Source organism: Gopherus flavomarginatus, chromosome 1 (assembly GCF_025201925.1).
Source record: "Gopherus flavomarginatus isolate rGopFla2 chromosome 1, rGopFla2.mat.asm, whole genome shotgun sequence".
Taxonomy (NCBI): Eukaryota; Metazoa; Chordata; order Testudines; family Testudinidae; genus Gopherus; species Gopherus flavomarginatus.
The window spans coordinates 226,915,368-226,937,469 of record NC_066617.1 but is presented as its reverse complement, the minus strand read 5'-3'; the positions used below and the strand labels follow the sequence as shown (position 1 = coordinate 226,937,469).

The 22,102-nt window shown below is 44.7% G+C and overlaps 1 protein-coding gene across 4 annotated transcripts in view; it reads left to right on the top strand.

The window, feature by feature from the left end:
• CNKSR2 (connector enhancer of kinase suppressor of Ras 2) overlaps positions 1-22,102 on the top strand; it is a 368,568-nt gene that overhangs the window by 106,013 nt on the left and 240,453 nt on the right. The window lies entirely within an intron of this gene.

The following is a 22,102-nucleotide window of genomic DNA, read 5'->3' as shown; positions in this document are numbered from 1 at the left end:
GTGTATATTTTCTGATGTGTCTAAAATGTTGTATATATTCTTAAATTCTGACTTCAAGAGAGCCACAACCAGTTGCTTAGTCTTTTCTTAAAGGTATGACTTCATTTTCCCAAAATAGAGGGGAAAATTGCTTGCATTCTGATGATGTATATAACCTAGGACCTTTCCCAGTTTCCATAATTTCTTTTAGATTTATTGATGAAAAATTCTATATAACAGTAATATCGTTGTGTGTCTGTAGTTTAGACCTGTCCCCACTCTTGGCTATCCTTCTTCTGGTAAAAGTGAAAAGCAACTTTTGCTACAGTCCAAACAAATGTTGGCACACACTCCACTAGATGCATTAATGACAGAAATTAAAGTAGTTCTCTTCAACTGAGTGTTATCTTATACTTTTGATTCAAACAGCTAAAAGATCTGTCCTGGTGATTCCAGTGCCCCTATGATTAATGTGGCTGTAATCAATTGCTTAAATCTTGTTGATCTATATAGGTTTAGTTAATACCCCAGTTTATCTAATTTTTGAGGGGCCAGTTGTGAATTCCCGTTCTACAGTGAATTAATTTTATAGGCTATCCAGAGAGTCTACCCTAATTTATCTAATGATGTTTTTGTTTCTTAAAAATGCAAAGCTGAAGGACTGCTTATTTGTTAGTTATGATTCCTGACTGGAGGATAGATAGCATGAGGAATTAGATAATAAATTCTGTATTTTGGATGGATTATTTTTAAATGAAAGGATGGTTTTGTTTGCTTCTGGATATTTTACTCGTTGTGAGTTGTTCATTTCTATGAACCTGTGGTGCCCCTTGCTTTTTGATTAGACTTCTGCAAAGCCAGCAGAATTCAGCTTGCCAGTGGTGTATTGACAAAATCAAATTTGTAGTTTGGGTCTGAGGGTTTTATTGAAGGTTAGGGTTGTACCTTCAGGCATGTTGGAAGTTAGAGCTGAACAAACTCAAAACCACAAGAGCTCACTCAAAGCGCTCATCCTTCCTTCCCCACAAATAACTCCATCTCTACCAACTCCCCACTCACATACTGATCCTATTTATTATTAGTGTTCTCAGGGTGAAGCGTTGGTAGCTGCTTCCCTGGGCTTGGACTATTCCTGGTGGTTTTTAATGGGTACCAGTTGGCTGCCCATCCCATCTTCTATTTTTTGGGGGAGCAACAGCCTCAAAAGACTCTCACTGACCAAAAATGTTCAGTTTTTCAGTGGAGGTTGGGAGGCATCCTAGTTTCTCTTTCCCCCCTCTCCTACTGCTTTCCACAAAAAAGTGGGAGGGAGACTGACTTGCCTGTTGCAGTAGGCTGTGCTTTAAGGCCAGGACTAGAATCATAGAAGATTAGGGTTGGAAAGAACCTCAGGAGGTCATCTAGTCCAACCCCCTGCTCAAATCAGGACCAACACCAACTAAATCATCCCAGCTAGGGCTTTGTCAAGCCGGGCCTTAAAAACCTCTGAGGATGGAGAGTCCACTATCTCCTAGGTAACCCATTCCAGTGCTTCACCACCCTTCTAGTGAAATAGTGTTCCCTAATATCCAACCTAAACCTCCCCCACTGCAACTTGTGCCCGTTGCTCCTTGTTCTGTCATCTGCCACCGCTGAGAACAGTCTAGATCCATCATCTTTGGAACCCTCCTTCAGGTAGTTGAAGGCTGCTATCAAATCCCCCCTCACTCTTCTCTTCCTCAGACTAAATAAGCCCAGTTCCCTCAGTCCGACCCTGTAAGTCATGTGCCCCCTGATCATTTTCGTTGCCCTCCATTGGACTATCTCCAGTTCATCCACACCCTTTCTGTAGTTGGAGGCCCAAAACTGGATGCAATACTCCAGATGTGGCCTCACCAGTGCCGAATAGAGGGGAATAATCACTTCCTTCGATCTGCTGGCATTGCTCCTACTAATATACCATTAGCCTTCTTGGCAACAAAGGCACACTACTGACTCATATAGAAACTATGAGCTTCATTTCCTATTGCCAGAGAATACCTAACTACTGTGCCAAACCTTATTGGACTCTACTTACTCAAAGTAACACAGGGCTGCCTGCAGTAGAAGGTGGTTGGCTTTCCTCTTATGTCCATATGGACTGATGGGGGAGAGGAAGGTCAGACAGCTTTCCTTACCAACCAGAAGGCACTGAGACAGGGGGAGTGCCCCTGTCTGGTGGCTTGCCAAAAATGAAGGAAGAGGGCAGCTGTCAAGAAATGGAGTGTTGAGGCATGGTGGGAGGGAGGTGGGCCAGCCAATTTGCTGGCTCAGGGCACAGAACTTTTGTGAGATTTCCCCATTGTGAAAACCAGCCATTTGAATGGCTTTATTCTTTTGCTATGAACTTTTTTCACAGCTTAGTTTGACTTATTGGTTGCACAAAATACAAAGATAATATGTCTTGCCTTGATTGTATAATAAATTCTTTCTACTTTAAAAAAAAATCATTTTACAATTCCAGAGTTTAATTTAGTTTGCATTTCATTTGGCTAAGGGCTGGTCTACACTACAGGGGAAAATCGATCTCAGATACGCAACTTCAGCTACGTGAATAACGTAGCTGAAGTTGAAGTATCTAAGATCGAATTACTCACCGTCCTCACGGTGTGGGATTGATGTCCGCGGCTCCCCATGTCGACTCCACAACTCCGTTCGGGTTGGTGGAGTTCCAGAATCGATATAAGCGTGTTCGGAGATCGATATATCACGTCTAGATGAGACGCTATCATAACCTTAGTCCCAGATTTGGACCTTAGCGTCCAAAATATGGGGGTTAGCATGAAAACCTCCAAGCTTAGTTACCAGCTTGGACCTGGTACTTGCTGCCACCACCCAAAAAATTAGAGTGTTTTGGGGCACTCTGGTCCCCCTGAAAAACCTTCCCTGGGGACCCCAAGACCCAAATCCCTTGAGTCTCACAACAAAGGGAAATAATCCTTTTCCCCTTCCCCCCTCCAGGTGCTCCTGGAGAGATACACAGACACAAACTCTGTGAAACTACACAGAGACTCCCCCCTCTCTGTTCCCAATCCTGGAAACAAAAAGTACTTTCCTATTCCCCCAGAGGGAATGCAAAATCAGGCTAGCAATCCAACACACAGATTTCCCCGATTTCTTCCTCCCACCAATTCCCTGGTGAGTACAGACTCAATTTCCCTGAAGTAAAGAAAACTTCAACAGGTCTTAAAAGAAAGCTTTATATAAAAAGAAAGAAAAATACATACAAATGTGCTCTCTGTATTAAGATGATACAACACAGGGTCAATTGCTTAAAGAATATTGAATAAACAGCCTTATTCAAAAAGAAGACAAATCAAAGCACTCCAGCACTTATATTCATGCAAATACCAAAGAAAAGAAAACCATAGAACTTACTATCTGATCTCTTTGTCCTTACACTTAGAAACAGAAGACTAGAAAGTAGAAAGTACTTCTCCAAAGCTCAGAGAAAGCAGGCAGGCAGACAAAAGACTTAGACACTCAATTCCCTCCACCCAAAGTTGAAAAAATCCGGTTTCCTGATTGGTCCTCTGGTCAGGTGCTTCAGGTGAAAGAGACATTAACCCTTAGCTATCTGTTTATGACACGCCCCCCAAATTGCAGACAGTGGGGAAGCTCACTGGCGGCGATTTCCTTCTAGAACTTGAAAATAAACAGATTAATACAACACATACACCTTTACATATACTCCTAAGTATATAACTAACAGACTTCTACATTTTAAGAACACTTTTTAACTACTGAATTCTGGGAAACTCTCACGGGAGAGTGCATCAGCTACTTTGTTAGAAGCTCCTGTGATGTGTTGAATTTCAAAATCAAAATCTTGGAGAGCTAAACTCCAACGAAGAAGTTTCTTGTTGTTCCCCTTGGCAGTATGAAGCGACTTTAGTGCAGCATGGTCAGTTTGTAGTTGGAACCGCCGTCCCCAAACATATGGGCGTAGCTTTTCCAGGGCGTACACAATGGCATAGCATTCCTTTTCACTGACTGACCAGTGACTTTCCCTCTCAGACAGTTTCTTGCTGAGAAACACGACCGGATGGAAGTTGTGATCTGTTGCTTCCTGCATGAGCACCGCTCCTATACCACGCTCAGATGCATCTGTGGTTACTAGGAATGGCTTGTCAAAATCCGGGGCCCTGAGCACAGGGTCAGACATGAGCGTCGCCTTAAGCTGGGTAAAGGCCTTTTGACACTCATCAGTCCACTTAACGGCATTTGGCTGGGTCTTTTTGGTCAGGTCGGTCAGTGGGGCAGCGATTTGGCTGTAGTGTGGAACAAATCGCCTGTAGTATCCGGCCAAGCCTAAGAAGGATTGGACCTGCTTCTTTGACTTTGGGACAGGCCACTTTTGGATAGCATCCACCTTGGCCTGTAGGGGGTTTATGGTTCCTCGACCCACCTGGTGCCCCAGGTAAGTCACTCTGTTTTGGCCTATTTGACACTTTTTGGCCTTAACAGTTAGTCCTGCCTGCCTGACGCGCTCAAAGACCTTTTCCAGGTGTAGTAGGTGTTCGGGCCAGGAGTCTGAAAAAATGGCCACATCATCGAGGTAGGCAACTGCAAATTCTCCCAGTCCAGCTAGTAGACCATCTACCAGCCTCTGGAAGGTGGCGGGTGCATTTCGAAGGCCGAAAGGAAGGACATTGAATTCATACACCCCCGCATGGGTGACGAATGCTGACCTCTCCTTGGCAGGTTCATCTAGCGGTACTTGCCAGTACCCCTTGGTTAAGTCTATTGTAGAGATGAACTGGGCACGTCCCAACTTCTCCAATAGCTCATCGGTGTGTGGCATTGGGTAGTTGTCCGGACGAGTTACCGCATTTAGCTTACGGTAGTCCACGCAAAAGCGTATTTCCCCATCTGGTTTGGGTACCAGAACCACTGGAGATGCCCATGCACTGGTAGATGGGCGGATTATACCCATCTGTAGCATGTTCTGGATCTCCCGTTCTATAGCAGCTTGGGCATGAGGAGACACTCGGTAGGGTGGGGTTCTGATTGGGTGAGCATTACCTGTATCAATGGAGTGGTATGCCCATTCAGTCCGTCTTGGGGTGGCTGAGAACAATGGGGCGAAGCTAGTGCACAGCTCCTTGATTTGTTGCCGCTGCAGACGTTCCAGGGTGGTTGAGAGGTTCACCTCTTCCACGCCACCGTCTTTTTTCCCGTCGTAGTAGACACCGTCAGGCCACTCAGCATCATCTCCCTGGACTGTAAACTGACAAACCTGTAAGTCTCTGGAATAGAAAGGCTTGAGAGAATTAACATGGTACACTTTAGGCTTTAGTGAGGAATTGGGAAATGCTATGAGGTAGTTTACAGCTCCCAGGCGCTCTTGGACCGTGAAGGGCCCTTCCCATGATGCTTCCATCTTATGGGCCTGTTGCGCCTTCAAGACCATAACCTGGTCTCCTACCTTGAAGGAACGTTCTCTGGCATGTCTGTCATACCAGGCCTTTTGCTCTTCTTGAGCATCCTTTAGGTTCTCTCTAGCAAGGGCTAAAGAGTGTCGGAGGGTGCTTTGTAGGTTGCTTACAAAGTCCAGAATGTTAGTTCCTGGAGAAGGCGTAAACCCCTCCCATTGCTGCTTCACCAACTGTAATGGCCCCTTAACCTCGTGACCATACACAAGTTCAAATGGTGAAAACCCTAAACTGGGATGTGGTACAGCCCTGTAGGCAAACAGCAACTGCTGCAACACTAGGTCCCAATTATTGGAGAATTCGTTGATGAATTTTCGTATCATGGCCCCCAAAGTTCCATTGAACCTTTCCACCAGGCCATTGGTTTGATGGTGGTACGGGGTGGCAACCAAGTGATTCACCCCATGAGTTTCCCACAGTTTTTCCATGGTCCCTGCCAGGAAATTAGACCCTGAATCTGTAAGGATGTCAGAGGGCCAACCTACCCTGGCAAAGATGTCTGTTAGGGCCAGGCACACAGTGTTAGCCCTGGTGTTGCGTAGAGCGACTGCTTCTGGCCATCGGGTAGCAAAGTCCACTAAAGTCAGTACGTACTGCTTTCCTCTGGGCGTCTTTTTTGGGAAAGGGCCCAGAATATCCACAGCTACTCGCTGAAATGGGACCTCAATTATAGGGAGTGGCTGGAGAGGGGCCTTGACCTGGTCTTGAGGCTTTCCCACTCTTTGGCATACCTCACAAGACCGGACATACTTGGCAACATCCTTGCCCATCCCCTCCCAGTGGAAGGACTTCCCCAACCGGTCCTTGGTTCTGTTCACCCCAGCATGGCCACTGGGATGATCATGGGCTAAGCTTAAGAGCTTCCCCCGGTACTTAGTTGGAACCACCAACTGTTTTTCGGCTGCCATTCTTCCCGGTGTCCACCAGAAAGAATTTCCTTGTATAAAAGTCCTTGGTCTATAACAAACCGGGATCGATTAGAAGAGCTGAGAGGCGGTGGGGTGCTCCGTGCCGCCGCCCACGCTTTCTGAAGGCTGTTATCCGCTTCCTGCTCAGCCTGGAACTGTTCCCTTGAGGCTGGGGTCACCAGTTCTTCCTCAGACTGTGGACTTGGGCTTGGTCCCTCTGGAAGCGATGTAGGTGATGGGGTTGTTTCCGTTGCTGGTGAACCGCTCTCCGCTGGTGCACCTGAGGGTATTTCAGGCTCTGGCTGAGCCTTTTGGGTATGGCTGTCTGTTGCTTCTGCCAGTTGTGGCTCGCTGGCGCCCTCTGGCGTTGAGTTTGAAGATGTGGTTGCACTTGCTGGTGCTGGTTGCTGTTCCAGTTCCGGGCCTGGGACTGGAGATGCTGTGGCTGGTTCCGTGTTAGGCATGGAATCCGGGTCCACTACCTCTGTCTGGGTCTCTGGTAACACAGACGGGGCGTCTGTGGACGGCTCAGGAACAGGAATGGGTCTGGAAGCTTGCCTGGTTTGGCTACGTGTAACCATTCCCACTCTCTTGGCCCGCCTCACCTGGTTGGCCAAGTCTTCCCCCAGTAGCATGGGGATAGGATAATTGTCATAGACTGCAAAAGTCCACATTCCTGACCAGCCTTTGTACTGGACAGGCAGTTGAGCTGTAGGCAAGTCTACAGCTTGTGACATGAAGGGGTAAATTGTAACTTTGGCCTTTGGGTTGATGAATTTGGGGTCAACGAAGGATTGGTGGATAGCTGACACTTGTGCCCCCGTGTCTCTCCACGCAGTAACCTTCTTTCCGCCCACTCTCAAATTTTCCCTTCGCTCCAAGGGTATTTGAGAGGCATCCGGGCCTGGGGATCTTTGGGGTGATGGTGGTGTAATGAATTGCACTCGCATGGTGTTCTTTGGACAGTTGGCCTTGATATGTCCCAGTTCATTACACTTAAAGCATCTTCCATTTGTCGCCTGTGTTCAGCTTCTTTGATTTGTTCTTCGGCCTCAATTTTTGCCTTAGAAGTCATGGTTCCTGTTTTCTTGTGTTGGGGTGCCCTCCGGTGTTTATTTTCTGAACTGCAGGTTCTCTGTTGCCTCCTGGAGTCTGCCTAGCAACAGTGCCTTTTTTCCCTTTCTCTCTCTAGCTAATGTTCAATGAAGGGAAACCAGAAAAACCACTTTATTTGCATGCATATAAGTGCTGGTACTTGCCTCCTAATGGGAGGGCTAATGCATGACAAAAGACCCTTAACAGTTTGGTAATGGCTTCTTGCTTAACATGCAAGCCACAAACTGCCAGAGAGAGCAGAAAAAAAAATTCTCTCTGGTTCCCTTTTTAAAACCAACTGTTTCTCTCTCTGCTAAAAAGCCCTTCGCAGAGAAAAGAAAAATATAATATTCCTACTGGCTTCTGGATTCTGTCTATATCCCACCGGCTGCCACTCATATCATAACCTTAGTCCCAGATTTGGACCTTAGCGTCCAAAATATGGGGGTTAGCATGAAAACCTCCAAGCTTAGTTACCAGCTTGGACCTGGTACTTGCTGCCACCACCCAAAAAATTAGAGTGTTTTGGGGCACTCTGGTCCCCCTGAAAAACCTTCCCTGGGGACCCCAAGTCATAACCTTAGTCCCAGATTTGGACCTTAGCGTCCAAAATATGGGGGTTAGCATGAAAACCTCCAAGCTTAGTTACCAGCTTGGACCTGGTACTTGCTGCCACCACCCAAAAAATTAGAGTGTTTTGGGGCACTCTGGTCCCCCTGAAAAACCTTCCCTGGGGACCCCAAGACCCAAATCCCTTGAGTCTCACAACAAAGGGAAATAATCCTTTTCCCCTTCCCCCCTCCAGGTGCTCCTGGAGAGATACACAGACACAAACTCTGTGAAACTACACAGAGACTCCCCCCTCTCTGTTCCCAATCCTGGAAACAAAAAGTACTTTCCTATTCCCCCAGAGGGAATGCAAAATCAGGCTAGCAATCCAACACACAGATTTCCCCGATTTCTTCCTCCCACCAATTCCCTGGTGAGTACAGACTCAATTTCCCTGAAGTAAAGAAAACTTCAACAGGTCTTAAAAGAAAGCTTTATATAAAAAGAAAGAAAAATACATACAAATGTGCTCTCTGTATTAAGATGATACAACACAGGGTCAATTGCTTAAAGAATATTGAATAAACAGCCTTATTCAAAAAGAAGACAAATCAAAGCACTCCAGCACTTATATTCATGCAAATACCAAAGAAAAGAAAACCATAGAACTTACTATCTGATCTCTTTGTCCTTACACTTAGAAACAGAAGACTAGAAAGTAGAAAGTACTTCTCCAAAGCTCAGAGAAAGCAGGCAGGCAGACAAAAGACTTAGACACTCAATTCCCTCCACCCAAAGTTGAAAAAATCCGGTTTCCTGATTGGTCCTCTGGTCAGGTGCTTCAGGTGAAAGAGACATTAACCCTTAGCTATCTGTTTATGACAGATGCGATATATCGATCCCCGAGCAATCGATTGCTACCTGTCGATATGACGGGTGCTGAAAACGTAACTTAAGAGAAGAGCTAAGTGCTCTAGTTGGTTGTTTGTGGTTTAAAGTATGTGTTTGTCCTACAAAGCTTATTGAAGCCCTCCTTGTGCTTTGGGAAAAGGGCATAACCCCAGAGGATGACTGTGCGGGCATCTCTTGCCAAAGTTGCACCTGTCACTATCTGTAGTCATGGCTGTAGGTCAGGAGTAGTCAATTATATTTTTGTCAAGGTCCATAATTTTTGGACAAGGTATAGTCAAGGTCCAGACTCCAGAGAAAATAATAATAATAATAAATGATAACAATAAGTAAATAAAAAGATTTCAGGGTCTGTTCAAAAGTGTCTGTCGGTCCGAATTCAGCCTACAGTCCATCTATTGACACCCTTGATGAACGTCATTGTCTATCACTTGATGTGGCTGGAAATGCCTCCTATTCCTTTGCACAGGTCTTTTTTTTTTTTTTTTTTTTTTTTTTTACAAACTGGGGAACTTGTAACTTAACAATCAGCGTAGTTCTTTCCAGTAATTGTCCATTTCTCATAGTTCATGTCCTCACAAATTCATCCTCCTGCTCATTACTGCTAGCTCCTTACATTTTTTGGAAAGTACACTCAACCTTCGAAACTGGGGAGGTTCGAGAGTTATTCACTTACAGGAGTAACAGCACATTTTATTCACTTGCCTCTAGAAAAGAGAAGAACCATCCTCCCCAAAGATAACATTAGGCCCCAATCAAGAAAGCACTGCAGCACGGCACTTACTTTGCTGAAGCTGTGTTGGGACTTTAGTCAGGACCGGGGCAATGATGAATTCCATTGATGATCCCAAACTCATCTGTTCTGATTTTTATTTACAGCAGATATGTTCCATCCCAGTAACTTAGTATCTATTCACTGATCTTTTGTTTCATATGATCATAGAGTTTAAGGCCAGAAGAGACTACTAGATCATCTAGTCTGACCTCCTGTATATCACAGGCCACCAGCACTACCTAGTACCCTCACATTACACCCAATAATGGCAATTAGACCAAAGTAAATGAGATCCCCAGGAGACTAGACTATTATGTGCTACAGGCAGAGAATAGGAGGGATCGAGGTGCACCAGCGCTTAAGGCTCCCTCAGTGGCAGAGAAATGATGAAGTGAGATATGCCTAGATAATCCTGGCAGGTGAGCTGCATCCACATGCTGCCGAGGAAGGTGAAAACCCCCCAAAGTCTCTGCTAATTGACCTTGGTGAAAATTCCTGCTTGACCCCATGTGTGGCAATCAGTGGACCCTGAGCATGTGAGGAAGAACCAGCCAGACAAGTATCTGAGAGAGAGAATGGTTGATGCCACTTCAGACCCAGTGTCCCATCTCCAGCTTTGGCCATCAATCATGCTTCAGAGGAAGGAGATTAAAAAAATCCCAGAATACACTGGAGGGGCGGGGAGAATCTCTTCCTGACCCATGCTGGTGGCCAGATGAAACCCTGAAGCATGAGCTTTAGGAACATAAGACATAAACCAGAAGTGAGCCCCAGGGCTATTGATCCCTGCCTACCACCATCACAAGTAACTCCATCACACGGTTGCACTCACAAATTTGTCTAGCGCGCTCTCTCAAAACTAATTAAATTGTTTGCTCCTGCAGTTCCTGTTGGGAGGCTGTTCCAGAACCTCATCGCTCTGATGGTTAGAAAACTTCTACTTTCCAGTCTGAATTTGTTTATGGCCAGCTTATATCCCCTTTGTTCTTGTGCCAACATTGTCCTTTAGCTTAAACAGCTCTTCACTCTCCCTAGTGTTTACCCCCCTACTGTTTGGAGAACAATCGTATCCCTTCACAGGCTTCTTTTTGCTAGACGAAACAGTCCAAGTGCTTCCACTCTCCTGTCATAAAATAGGCCCTCCATTCCTCTGATCTTCCGAGTAGCTCTTCTCTGCATCTGTTTCAGTTTAAATTCATTTTTCTTGAATATGGATGACAGAATTGTAAACAGTATTTGATTATTCTAAATTGAATACAGTTAAATTTCCCAGTGTACTACTGTTTTGGGCTACAAACTGAATGTTTAAATGTTGCATCAGCTTTTTAATCTCTGATTCCCTTTTGCATTTAAAATTCTTCTTTGTGAGTTTACAAAAGTCCTATACCTGAATTTAGCTATCGAGGCTTTTTAAAAAGACTAGTGGCATTTTTAAATGCCTACACGTAAAGTGTGCATTTGCTTCAGTTCTGTCTTTGGCTCTTGTAAATTGTTGTTGGTCAGCTATTTCATATATGGTTCAAAAATAGCACTCTGAGCTTCAGCATGCAGTGGATGAGGCCTATGAGGATTCATACGCAATTTTTGTATCACTCGCTTACAGCTGAGAAGTCCTCAGAATTATTAACAAAAACATTGTTCTTTAGCTAAAATGGGTAAAATTAAGCTGGCATGTTTAAATAATTTTGCTGGTTTGAGGTTAATTGTAGGGGCAATGTTTGGCATAAAGAAGATTACATTTTTCTGTTATCAGTACAGACTGGACAATGAAGAAGAAATTGGCAGAGCTCTGGAAGTATGGAGTGTAGGAAAATTCATCCTACTTGTGTATGAGCTGTAATACAGAATTCTTAAGACAAGCCATTGTATATAATTAAGGATAAGATTTTGTCATGATTATTTTTAGTAAAAGTCACGGACATGTCACGGGCAATAAACAAAAATTCATAGAAGCTGTGATCTGTCTGTAACTTTTGCTGCTGTAGCCCCATAGTTTCCCCCCACCCCCAACATGGTGGCTGGGAGCTGTGGGGTTCCCCCTCTGCCCGCGGCAGCTGGAAGCTGCGGGGGGTGGGAGGGGTTGCACGCACGGCAGGTGGAAGCTGCAGGGAGACCATATTTCCCAAAGGGAAAATGGGACATCCCCAGCCACTCACCCAAGGCATCTCCTTCCCCCTGTGCGAGGCTGTAGTGTGTTGCTGGAACCCTGAGGTGGGCCCCCTCAGGAGTCTGTCAGTTGTTACTGGAACCTTGCAGGGGGTCCACTGTCACTTGTCACTGGAACCCTGCCAGAGCCCCACTGGCTGCCATCTCCAGAGTCCCACAACCCCTGGGGCTGAAGCAGAGAATGTCGTGGAGGTCTCTGGAAGTCACGGATTCCATGACTTCCATGACCTCTGAGACATAAATGTAGCCTTATATATAATGTGATATAGTATATGTTAAACATTATATTAACTAGTTCATTTGCTATTTTAGTTACAAGCCAGCTGGAGCCAAGTAATTGTTCTGTATTTGTCTGCTGCAGAAATGGATATCTGCCGTTGACAAATAGTTTCCTCAGAGTATTGCAGGCTATTATTGTAACCTGAAGAAGACTGCATTCACACTAAACAGCTCTTGTACTATTTTTCCTAATATTTTTTTGTTCTGGGGTTTTATAAAGTAGTAGTTTTATCTTCCAACTTTCATCGTGGGAACTCTGGGATAGTTGAAACAAGTCCTTACTGGTAGCTGATTTCTGAGCTGTAATGCAAGTCAATTTTACTGATACTCTTTTATTAACTCTGGCGACTTCAAAGGCTATCTTTATAAAAATATCTCAGACCTAGAGAAAACCTTTAGATTCCAGAGGAATTGCAGATAGTGGCAGTTCAGACATACTTTTCTGTCACTTCCATTACAAGGCTATATATGCTTTGTATCTTGAAGTTGTTAAGGACCCAGTCCTGCCACCGATATGTAGAGGAGGATCTTACTCCACAAGTTATGCAGTTGAGATCAGTGATGCAGTTTGTGACGTAAAGTTCCATTGAGCATGAGGTGCCAGAAGTAGGCCCTGGGAGATTTAAGTAATCTTCTTACAAAAATAGATGATCACTTTGCAGCTGCATTGCGGAAGCTTTGACTGTTCACTACTAAGCAGAGTCAAAAGGACATGATGCAACGATTTTTCTCACTGCACCATTTCTGATAAAGCATGTCCATTGGCATTGGGTGTTTCTCGAACTTTACTTTTTTCCATGCTTCCAGGAGAGGAGGCTGTAATATTTATATTTCCTTGTGAACAAATGGTTGCAATATTATTTTATAAGCAGGCTAACACAGCTCTACTGGAGGCACTCTTTAAAAATACAGTGGAGAAAGTTTAACTCTATTGTTAAGCCAGTAATAAGAGAGAAAAGTGTGATAATCAGTCTAAAGATATATTGTGAGACAATTTAAAATTAGGTTATACTTACTCCTATTCACCCTTAACTCTGAAAGCCTTGATCCTGCTCCCGCTGAAATCATTACAAAAGCCACATTGATTTCACTGGGTTCGGGACTGATCTCATAATATATTTTTACAAGGATATGAAGTTAATTTTTTTTAACTCCTGAATCATATTCTTCAGATCAGTTAGAAGTAATTAGACAGTGGGAGTAAAGACAGGATTGAAAAAAACAACATCTTTCCCCCCCCCCCCCAACAGCATAGAACCCATGAATATAAGATTCTATGGTATTGGTGGAGAGCTGTGGAGGAGAGTCGTAGTAATTCAAAATGAAAACACTTGTTAGTTTGTATATTGTCAGGGCAAGGACTGTCTCCTGTGTGTTGTTACAGTGCCTAGTGCCATGGAGATCTGATCCTGGGTTAGGGGCTAGGGGGCGCTGTATGAATTGCTAGAGAATTAACAGTAATTTCAACCAGAAGAAATAAAACATTACATGTGACTGTATAGTTTAAAAGAAGTAATTCCAAGCACTGTATTAGGGGTAATTAGAATTCAGCACAGTTAGATATGATTTTAACCTAATCTGAGACTCCTTCAACACTCTATAATGCTTTCAGTCTTATCCTTGCAGTAGTCCATCACTGTGCCTTTAAAGTGTAATCCAAACTTTCCTTTTGTCTCTCTCCAAAACTGCTCTCTGCTCCAACCAAACCTTCCTGCTCCAACTCCCACGCTGTCTGACTGAAGCAGGGGTTTTTTATCACATGACTGACTGCTGGTGCTCTAATTGGCTTCAGGTGCTCTAGTTAATCTATAGCAAACCTTCCTCCCCTTGCAGGGAATAAGGCTCCCTCCTAACACTGTCCTGCTTCCCTCTGGCCATGCTATATCACAGTGCGTATAGCTGCATTCAGGACTGGAGCCTCTAAGTGCTAATGCAATACGAAGTATCAATAATAGCAACCCCTTCAATATACTAAACATGGAATTGCAGTTGGTTCCGTCAGTAAGAAAAACATCCCTATAAAGAGGATTCTAGAAGTTGATTATAGTCTGAATTGGCCAATGCATCAGTTTCTACATCCATCTCACTCTTAGGTTTCTTGTTTGCCACAGAAGCTGAAGCCTACTTTCTGCTCTTAAATGAGATGAGCAAAGCTACATTTTCTGACAGAGTTAAGCAGGATACAGTCTTAATAGATACAGTAGAACCTCAGAGTTATGTGATGGGATGTTAGATGGGGTGGGATCTGAGTTACTACAGAGAATTCTTTCATGGGTGCTGGCTGGAGAGTCTTGTCCACATGTTCAGGGTTTAACTGATCGCCATATTTGGGGTCGGGAAGGAATTTTCCTCCAGGGCAGATTGGCAGAGGCCCTGGAGGTTTTTCGCCTTCCTCTGCAGCATGGGGCACGGGTCACTTGCTGGAGGATTCTCTGCAGCTTGAGGTCTTCAAACCACAATTTGAGGACTTCAGTAACTCAGACATAGGTTACAGGAGTGGGTGGGTGAGATTCTGTGACCTGCATTGTGCAGGAGGTCAGACTAGATGATCATAATGGTCCCTTCTGACTTTAAAGTCTATGAGTCTATGAACACCAGAGTTACGAGCTGGCCAGTCAACCACACATCTCCTTTGGAACAGGAGGTACACAATCAGGCAGCAGCAGAGACACACACAAAAAAGCAAATACAGGACAGTGCTGTGTAAAACGTAAAACTACTAAAAAAATAAAAGGAAGTTTAAAAATAAGATTTGACAGGGTAAGGAAACTTGTGCTTGTTTCATTTAAATTAAGATGGTTAAAAGCAGCATTTTTCTTCTGGATAGTAAAGTTTCAAAGCTGTGTTATGTTAATGTTCAGTTATAAACTTTTGAAAGCAATGTTTTGTTCAGAGTCACAAACATTTCAGAGTTATGAACAACCTCCATTCCACATGTGTTTGTAACCCTGAGGTTCTGCTGTATAGGCCATGTAGCAGGACATTAAAATCTATGGCCCTGAATAGGGGCATTTACGGCTGTTGAGCTGAATCATCCTGTTAGGTGCTATAGCACTGAATAAAGATTCAGAATAATTTCTGCTAACTCGTTGCTGGGGGATCTTATCATCTCCACTTGGAATGTGTCTCTGGAGAGCAGGAACTAGGGACTGAGAGTAACTTCTGTAATGTTTTGTACATGCACAGTAGAAGAATCCTATTAATTTTTTGTACTGAGGAAACTTAAAATACACATACACCTCTACCCCGATATAACGTGGTCCTTGGAAGACAAAAAATCTTACTGTGTTATAGGTGAGACCACGTTATATCAAACTTGCTTTGGCCCCCCGGTTCCTTGTTCCCTGACCACCCGCTCCAGAGACCCCCATCCCTAATCACCCCCAGGACCTCATCCAACCCCCCTGCTCCCTGTCCCCTGACTGCTCCGACCTCTATTCTCTTCCCCCCTCCAGGCACTCACCGGCAGTGGTGGGAAGCGGAGCGATGTGGCCCCAGACCACTCCACTCTGCCACCTCCCAGCTGCAGTGCTCTGCTTCCCACTGCAGGTGAGTGTGGGGAGGTTGGGGAAAGGACGGCCCCCGTACTCACCTGCAGTGGGAAGCGGAGTGCTGTGGCTGGGAGCTGGTGGAGTGGAGTGTGCTGGGGACGGGCTGCTCCACTTCCACCGCTGCTGGTGAGTGCAGCAGGATCCTTTCCCCCCAAGCCCCTTCCCCTGAGTGACACAGCTGGGGCCGGGGCAAGGGGAGTGGAGCGGGCTGCTCCCAGCTCCCCGCTAATCCTCCGGGCCACTCTGGGACTGCGGGGCCCCCAAAAAGTGCCCTCCCACAGCTCCTGCCTCCCAGACCCTGACTGCCCCCGAGACCCTCTGCCCCTTATCGAACCCCTCAGCCCCAGCCTGGCCCGGCACCCTTAACATGCTGCTCAGAGCAGCGTGTCAGAGCTTTACCGCCTTGTATGTGAACTCGCGTTACATCGGGTCATGTTATATTGGAGTAGCAGTGTATATAGAAACCCAATAAAATAACCTGTTACAATAATAATTTTGAACTTCTCATTAAAAATTGTTTCAATCATGGGTTCCTCATCTAATTGGTAAGTATTTCCTTTCTGACAGGGAGAATCCCTAGGAAAAGCTAAGCTTGGTCTGAGGGTAATGTTTTGTTGTAGTCACAAAAGCAAAGCCTATGAAGAAGATAATTCTGGACACTTCACTAAGGTGTGTGATGTGTTGAGAGAATGTGGAAGGAATACTGTGTGTTTACAGGCTAGTTCTCATACGTGTCAGACTTCACTTTATTAGAACTGTTGCAGGACTGTTGTAAAAACACAGTGAGGGTATCTTAAGAAGCATAAGACCGGCCACACTGGGTCAGACCAAAGGTCCATTTAGCTCAGTAACTTGGCCTAAATTTGGCCTTCAGGACCTCGCTCCTGCCCTTCCCTATGTCATTGGTACCTACATGTACCGCGGCCACTGGCTTCTCTCTAGCATAACACACAAGCCCTGTCTAGATGTCTCAAGAGAGATGCAACTTTTGCACCCGGCAGAGAAGTCACCATGCGGTTCTCTTGGTCATCGCAAACCCAGCTAACTGTTTCTAATGATCGAATCTCCCATTTCTAATACCTGTCTCTTCCTGATAACTGGAGTTTCCTCCCCTGGAGACAGGATACCATGGCATCTTCTGGAAGGAGGGTCCCAACTATGGGATTGTTTCCTTCTGCTCCAGTTTGATGTTCTCCTTCCCTGAGACTTTCATCCTCCTCAACAGCACAGAGGCCATCAGACCAGGGGTGGGACCTTTCTACTGTGTCCCAGAAAGTCTCATCTATGTACCTCTCTGTCTCCTTTAGCTCCTTCAGCTCAGCCACCCTGGCCTCTAAAGCCTGTACACAGTTTCTGAGGGCCAGGAGGTCTTTGCATCGAATGCACACATACACCACCTGCCCATAAGGCAGGTAATCGTACATGCTACATTCAGTGCAGTAAACTGCATAGCCCCCACTCTATTGCTGGACTTCTGCCTGCATTCTCTTTTTACTCCAGCAGCTCTTTCCTTTATTGGTTTGTTTTGTTTTTATCAGGGGGTGTTTATTGCCTTAAGTTTAAAGAATGTTAATGAAGTGTATCTAGCCCCCCACTCTCCACTCTTTCTCTAAATCACCTCGCATAACTCCCCTGTCAGCTGTTCCTCTTTGCTAGTTCACTTATTCATTAGTTATTAGTCCTCTTATTCCTGATTAGAGCTGCTTGGAAAATCAGAACATATTTTTTATCAATTCTGTTTTGATGCAGATCAAGCAGTTTGAAGAAGTTCAAGCAGGAACTGCTGTCCTGGGGTGGGAGGATCACTCTGCCCACTACCCCTTTTATCCAGAATTATGCAGAGGAGACCATCTCTGGGGCAGAACGACCCATGTGGTGTTCTCTACCTCTCCGCTGGGGCATGTGGGCTTTGGGAAAGAAACTGAGTGGAGGTGTCAGCCTCAAAATGAAGTCAGCAAAGCAGCTCCAAAAACTGTTTGAAGCATGGACTGACAGACATTGATGTTATCAGAATGCTTTCTGCTGTTGTTATTGCTAATATTCTGTCCTCTATGCTGGTTGGCTATTTGCCCCACCACAGCCCTTTGTTTTTCCGTCTAACTAATCCCTTCCTAGTATAATCCTTCTGAAAATATTTAAAAAACAAAAATTGTGTGGCTAGCATAATGTTTGCCTCTTTCGCATTGCTTACTCTGCATTTATATTCTGTCCCTTTCCCCTAGCTTTATCTGTCTTGTCTACTTAGGCTGTAAATGCTTCATGGCAGGGACTGTCTCTTAGGCTATGTCTATACTACAAAGCTAAGTCTACTTAAGTTACGTTGACGATCATCTATAGCTGTAATTAAACCTCTTTTGCACGTCCACATGACGCTCCTTATGACAGCAGATCGTGTCCACTGTTGGTGCTCTTCCATCGATGGAGAGAGCAGAGCACCATGGGTGGCTATCCCACTGTGCAATTCACTGCCATCTGCTGCTGGGTACTCTGGGAAGGGGTTGCAGTGCCTCCTAGGGGGTGGGCTCAGCATTCAATGATGCATTTTTCTCTGTCCCATCATTCTATGGCTTCCATGCCACTTTTCAGCAGACCCTGTAAACTGTGTGCCCTCCATTTCTGTCTGAAAGCACGGCTCCTGCACTGCTCTCCAGTCTTGTGATGAGCATTATGAACACAAAGTGGCTCATCCTGCAGTATTTCATGAACTGCAAATCTGATAATGATACCGAGGTGTCTGCCCTGCTGTGTGCAATGAAAAGAAACAATTCATGATTGCTTTTGGCATTTACAGAGCAGCTGCACATAGTAAGACCATCAGTACTGGGCTCAGGAAACAAACACTGAGTGGTGGGATTGCATTGATGATTGCAGGATGACGAGCAGTGGCTGCAGAACTTTTAGATGTGCAAAGCCACCTTCCTGGAACAGTGTGTGGAGCTCACACCCTACCTTCTGGCACAAGGACACCAAAATGAGAGCTGCCGTAACTGTGAAGATTCGAGTGGCAATTGCTGTGTGGAAGCTGGCAACATAAGACTGCTTCTGGTCAGTCGTGAATCAGTCTGGAGTGAGGAAGTCTGCCATGGGGGTTGCAGTGATGCAAGTGTGCAGGGCCAGTAATCACTTCCTGCTATGAAGGGCTGTGGTTCTGGGCAATGTGCGGGAAATAGCAGACGGTTTTGAGGCAATCGGATTCCCTAACTGCGGTGGGGTGATAGATGGCATACATATCTCCATTTTGGCCCCAGACAAATGCGAGTACATCAACAGAAAAGGCTACTTTTCTATGATCTTGCAAGTGCTAGTGGATCATCAGGGTCGATTCATCGGCATCAGTGTGGGGTGGTCAGGGAAACCATTGTGTGTAAGAGACAAATAAAGATTCATTTTTTATAAGTACATTTTTATTCTACAGCTATGCAAACATTTCAATTTCTTACAAGGAACAAGATAATGAAGAGGACTTTTTGAAATGAGGCTCTCACAGCTGGGTGTCTGTCTCGCTGTCATTGTGAAACACATCCCTCGGGATGGAGTGCATGGGGTACTGCAATAGCCCGGGAACATGCAAGGAATGTGTGTGGGGAGTTTGAGGAAGGCAAGAAAGGCAGTTTTGTATGGGCTGCTGTCATAAGCTGTTCCCAGATTTGGACCTTAGCGTCCAAAATATGGGGGTTAGCATGAAAACCTCCAAGCTTAGTTACCAGCTTGGACCTGGTAAAGCTGCCACCACCCAAAAAATTAGAGTGTTTTGGGGCACTCTGGTCCCCCAAAAAACCTTCCCTGGGGACCCCAAGACGCAAATCCCTTGAGTCTCACAACAAAGGGAAATAAACCTTTTCCCTTCCCCCCTCCAGGTGTTCCTGGAGAGATACACATAAGCAAGCTCCGTGAATCTAAACAGAGGGATTCCACCCTCTCTATTTCCAGTCCTGGAAACAGAAGTACTTCCCTCTTCACCCAGAGGGTATGCAAAGTCAGGCTAGTAAATCTAACACACACAGATTTCCCCCTGACTTCTTCCTCCCACCAATTCCCTGGTGAGCACAGACTCAATTCCCTGGAGTTCCCCACTAAAGAAAAACTCCAACAGGTCTTAAAAAGAAAAGCTTTATATAAAAAGAAAAAAAAATACATAAAAATGGTCTCTCTGTATTAAGGGGACAAATACAGGGTCAATTGCTTAAAAGAAATATGAATAAACAGCCTTATTCAAAAAGAATACAATTCAAAGCACTCCAGCAACTACACACATGTAAATACAAAAAAACAAACCTATCTTTTTGTCCTTACAATTGGAAAACAGGAGATTAGAAAGGCAGGAAACAGAAATCCTCTCATAGCCGAGAGAGAGACAGATTCAAGACAAAGAACAAAGGACTCACACACAAACTTCCCTCCACCCAGATTTGAAAAAGTCTTGTTTCCTGATTGGTCCTCTGGTCAGGTGTTTCAGGTTACTTCTTTCCAGGTGAAAGAGACATTAACCCGTAGCTATCTGTTTATGACAGCTGCAGGAGGAGGTGAGCACAGATGTGTTCTACCTGCAGCACAGTCAGGGACCTTAGCGTATCTGTTTGGTCCTCAAGCAGCAGTATCATCTGCTTCTGTCCCTGTTTTCTCTCCTGGCTCTCCACTCTGTTTTTCATAGATAGTGAGCACAGAGCCTGGAGAGAGACAACCAGCAGCATCATATGATTGCAGCAACTTCCTGAAAATGTCTGTCTTACTCCTCATGAGGGAATTGCTTATCAGACTGGGTTGCTCAGCTGGTGTGCAGGAGGAGACCCTCAGGGTACATCTGCAGAATCTAAAGAAACAATAGAAGAACTATTGAGTGCACTCTAACAGCCTTGATTCATACAAGTTACATACACCACTTTCCCTTGGCAGGCAAATGGCATGGCAAGAGCCCTAACCACGGTGAGTTTGGCCAGGGAGTGGGGAGGGAGAGGGGACAAAGCGTTGGGTGTTTCAGAGGGGGACACAAGCACCTAGGGACCCTATTCTGAATACTGGCACTGTTTTCCACAGGCGGGGGTGGGGGGAATGGAAGCTGATATCTCAATCCTGAGGGTAGCTGAGGATGCAAGGGTGCAGCCCCTGCATGCATATGCCTGCAGACCAAATCTGTATACTGCTTGTCTGTGCGCTGCTTTGGTGTCTGCAGAAGTAATTGCCGATTGACGCAGCACAGTTTCCTACCATGGGAGAAGAAACAGGGCAGCCCTCCCAAGGAACCTTTGGCAGAGGATTGCAGAGTACCTCTCAGTTGGCATTTAGGCACTATCATGATACGGGTGAAATCCTTCTACTGTTGAAGTTAATGAGAGATTTTCCATTGATTTCAGTAGGGCTGGAATTTCACCCTATAGGTTCAGGTCATCCATAGCCTTTGTTGCATGTAAACAAGCATGTTCCTGAGTGTAAAGTAGTACAAATGGCTAGGATGGTACTGGAAGGAGTAGAAGATTTATTGCCTTTCTATGCCATCTATAGGCAACTCTTCTATCATTATCATTCTCAACATTCCTGGACTATCTAGTAGATATTTTCAATAAAAAGTTTGGAATATCTTCTTCCTCAGGATTCAAATCCTGAAAACATTGAGAATATCCAAGAAAACTCATCTTATGTTCATTGTCTTCAAAGTAATCAGCCCCTTTAAAATAAAATATTTACTGGAAACATACTTTATTCTTTATTCCTATTTTTTGTGTGTGATGCTATTCTCCAAAAGAGACTCTTTTCAACTTTCTTTAATGATGCTGTGTGATTTTAGCTTAGCAAAAGCTACGGTTTGACTCACAACCTTAACCCTGCTCTCTTGTGCTTATACATTGAAATAAACTTTTCTAATGTGGGACCCAATTTAGCAAGATCCTTGAGCACATACGTAACTTTAAACACATGAATGGTCCCACCGAAAGCTTTAATAGGATACTTGTGCTTAAAGTTACACATGTGCTTAAGTATCTTGTTGAACAGGGGTCATGGAAGGCCAGGATGGTGTTGTGGTTGACCGGGGCTTGGGAGATCTGCCCCTAGTCCCGAGCTCTGTCAGACTATTTGTATGACCTTTATCAAATCTTTTAATTTCTCTGTGGCACAGATTCCCATCTGTAGACTGTAGATAATTCTACTTCCTTTCTCCCACTTTTGGTTTATTGTATGATCTTTGGGGCAGGGGCACCCTCTTATGCACAGCAACTAACATAGTGGGGCAATGATCTATAATTAGACAAATAATAAATATGAGTGCATACCACTTGCGAAATAGTTCAGTATTACTTTTACATGAGATATACAAAATTGTCCTATTTATTTTTTGTACTGAGGAAACTTAAAATACATATAAATGTAAAAATAAATCTGTTAAAATAATATTTTTGTGCTTCTTATTTAAAATCTTTTCCACTGAGGATGCCTCATTTCCAT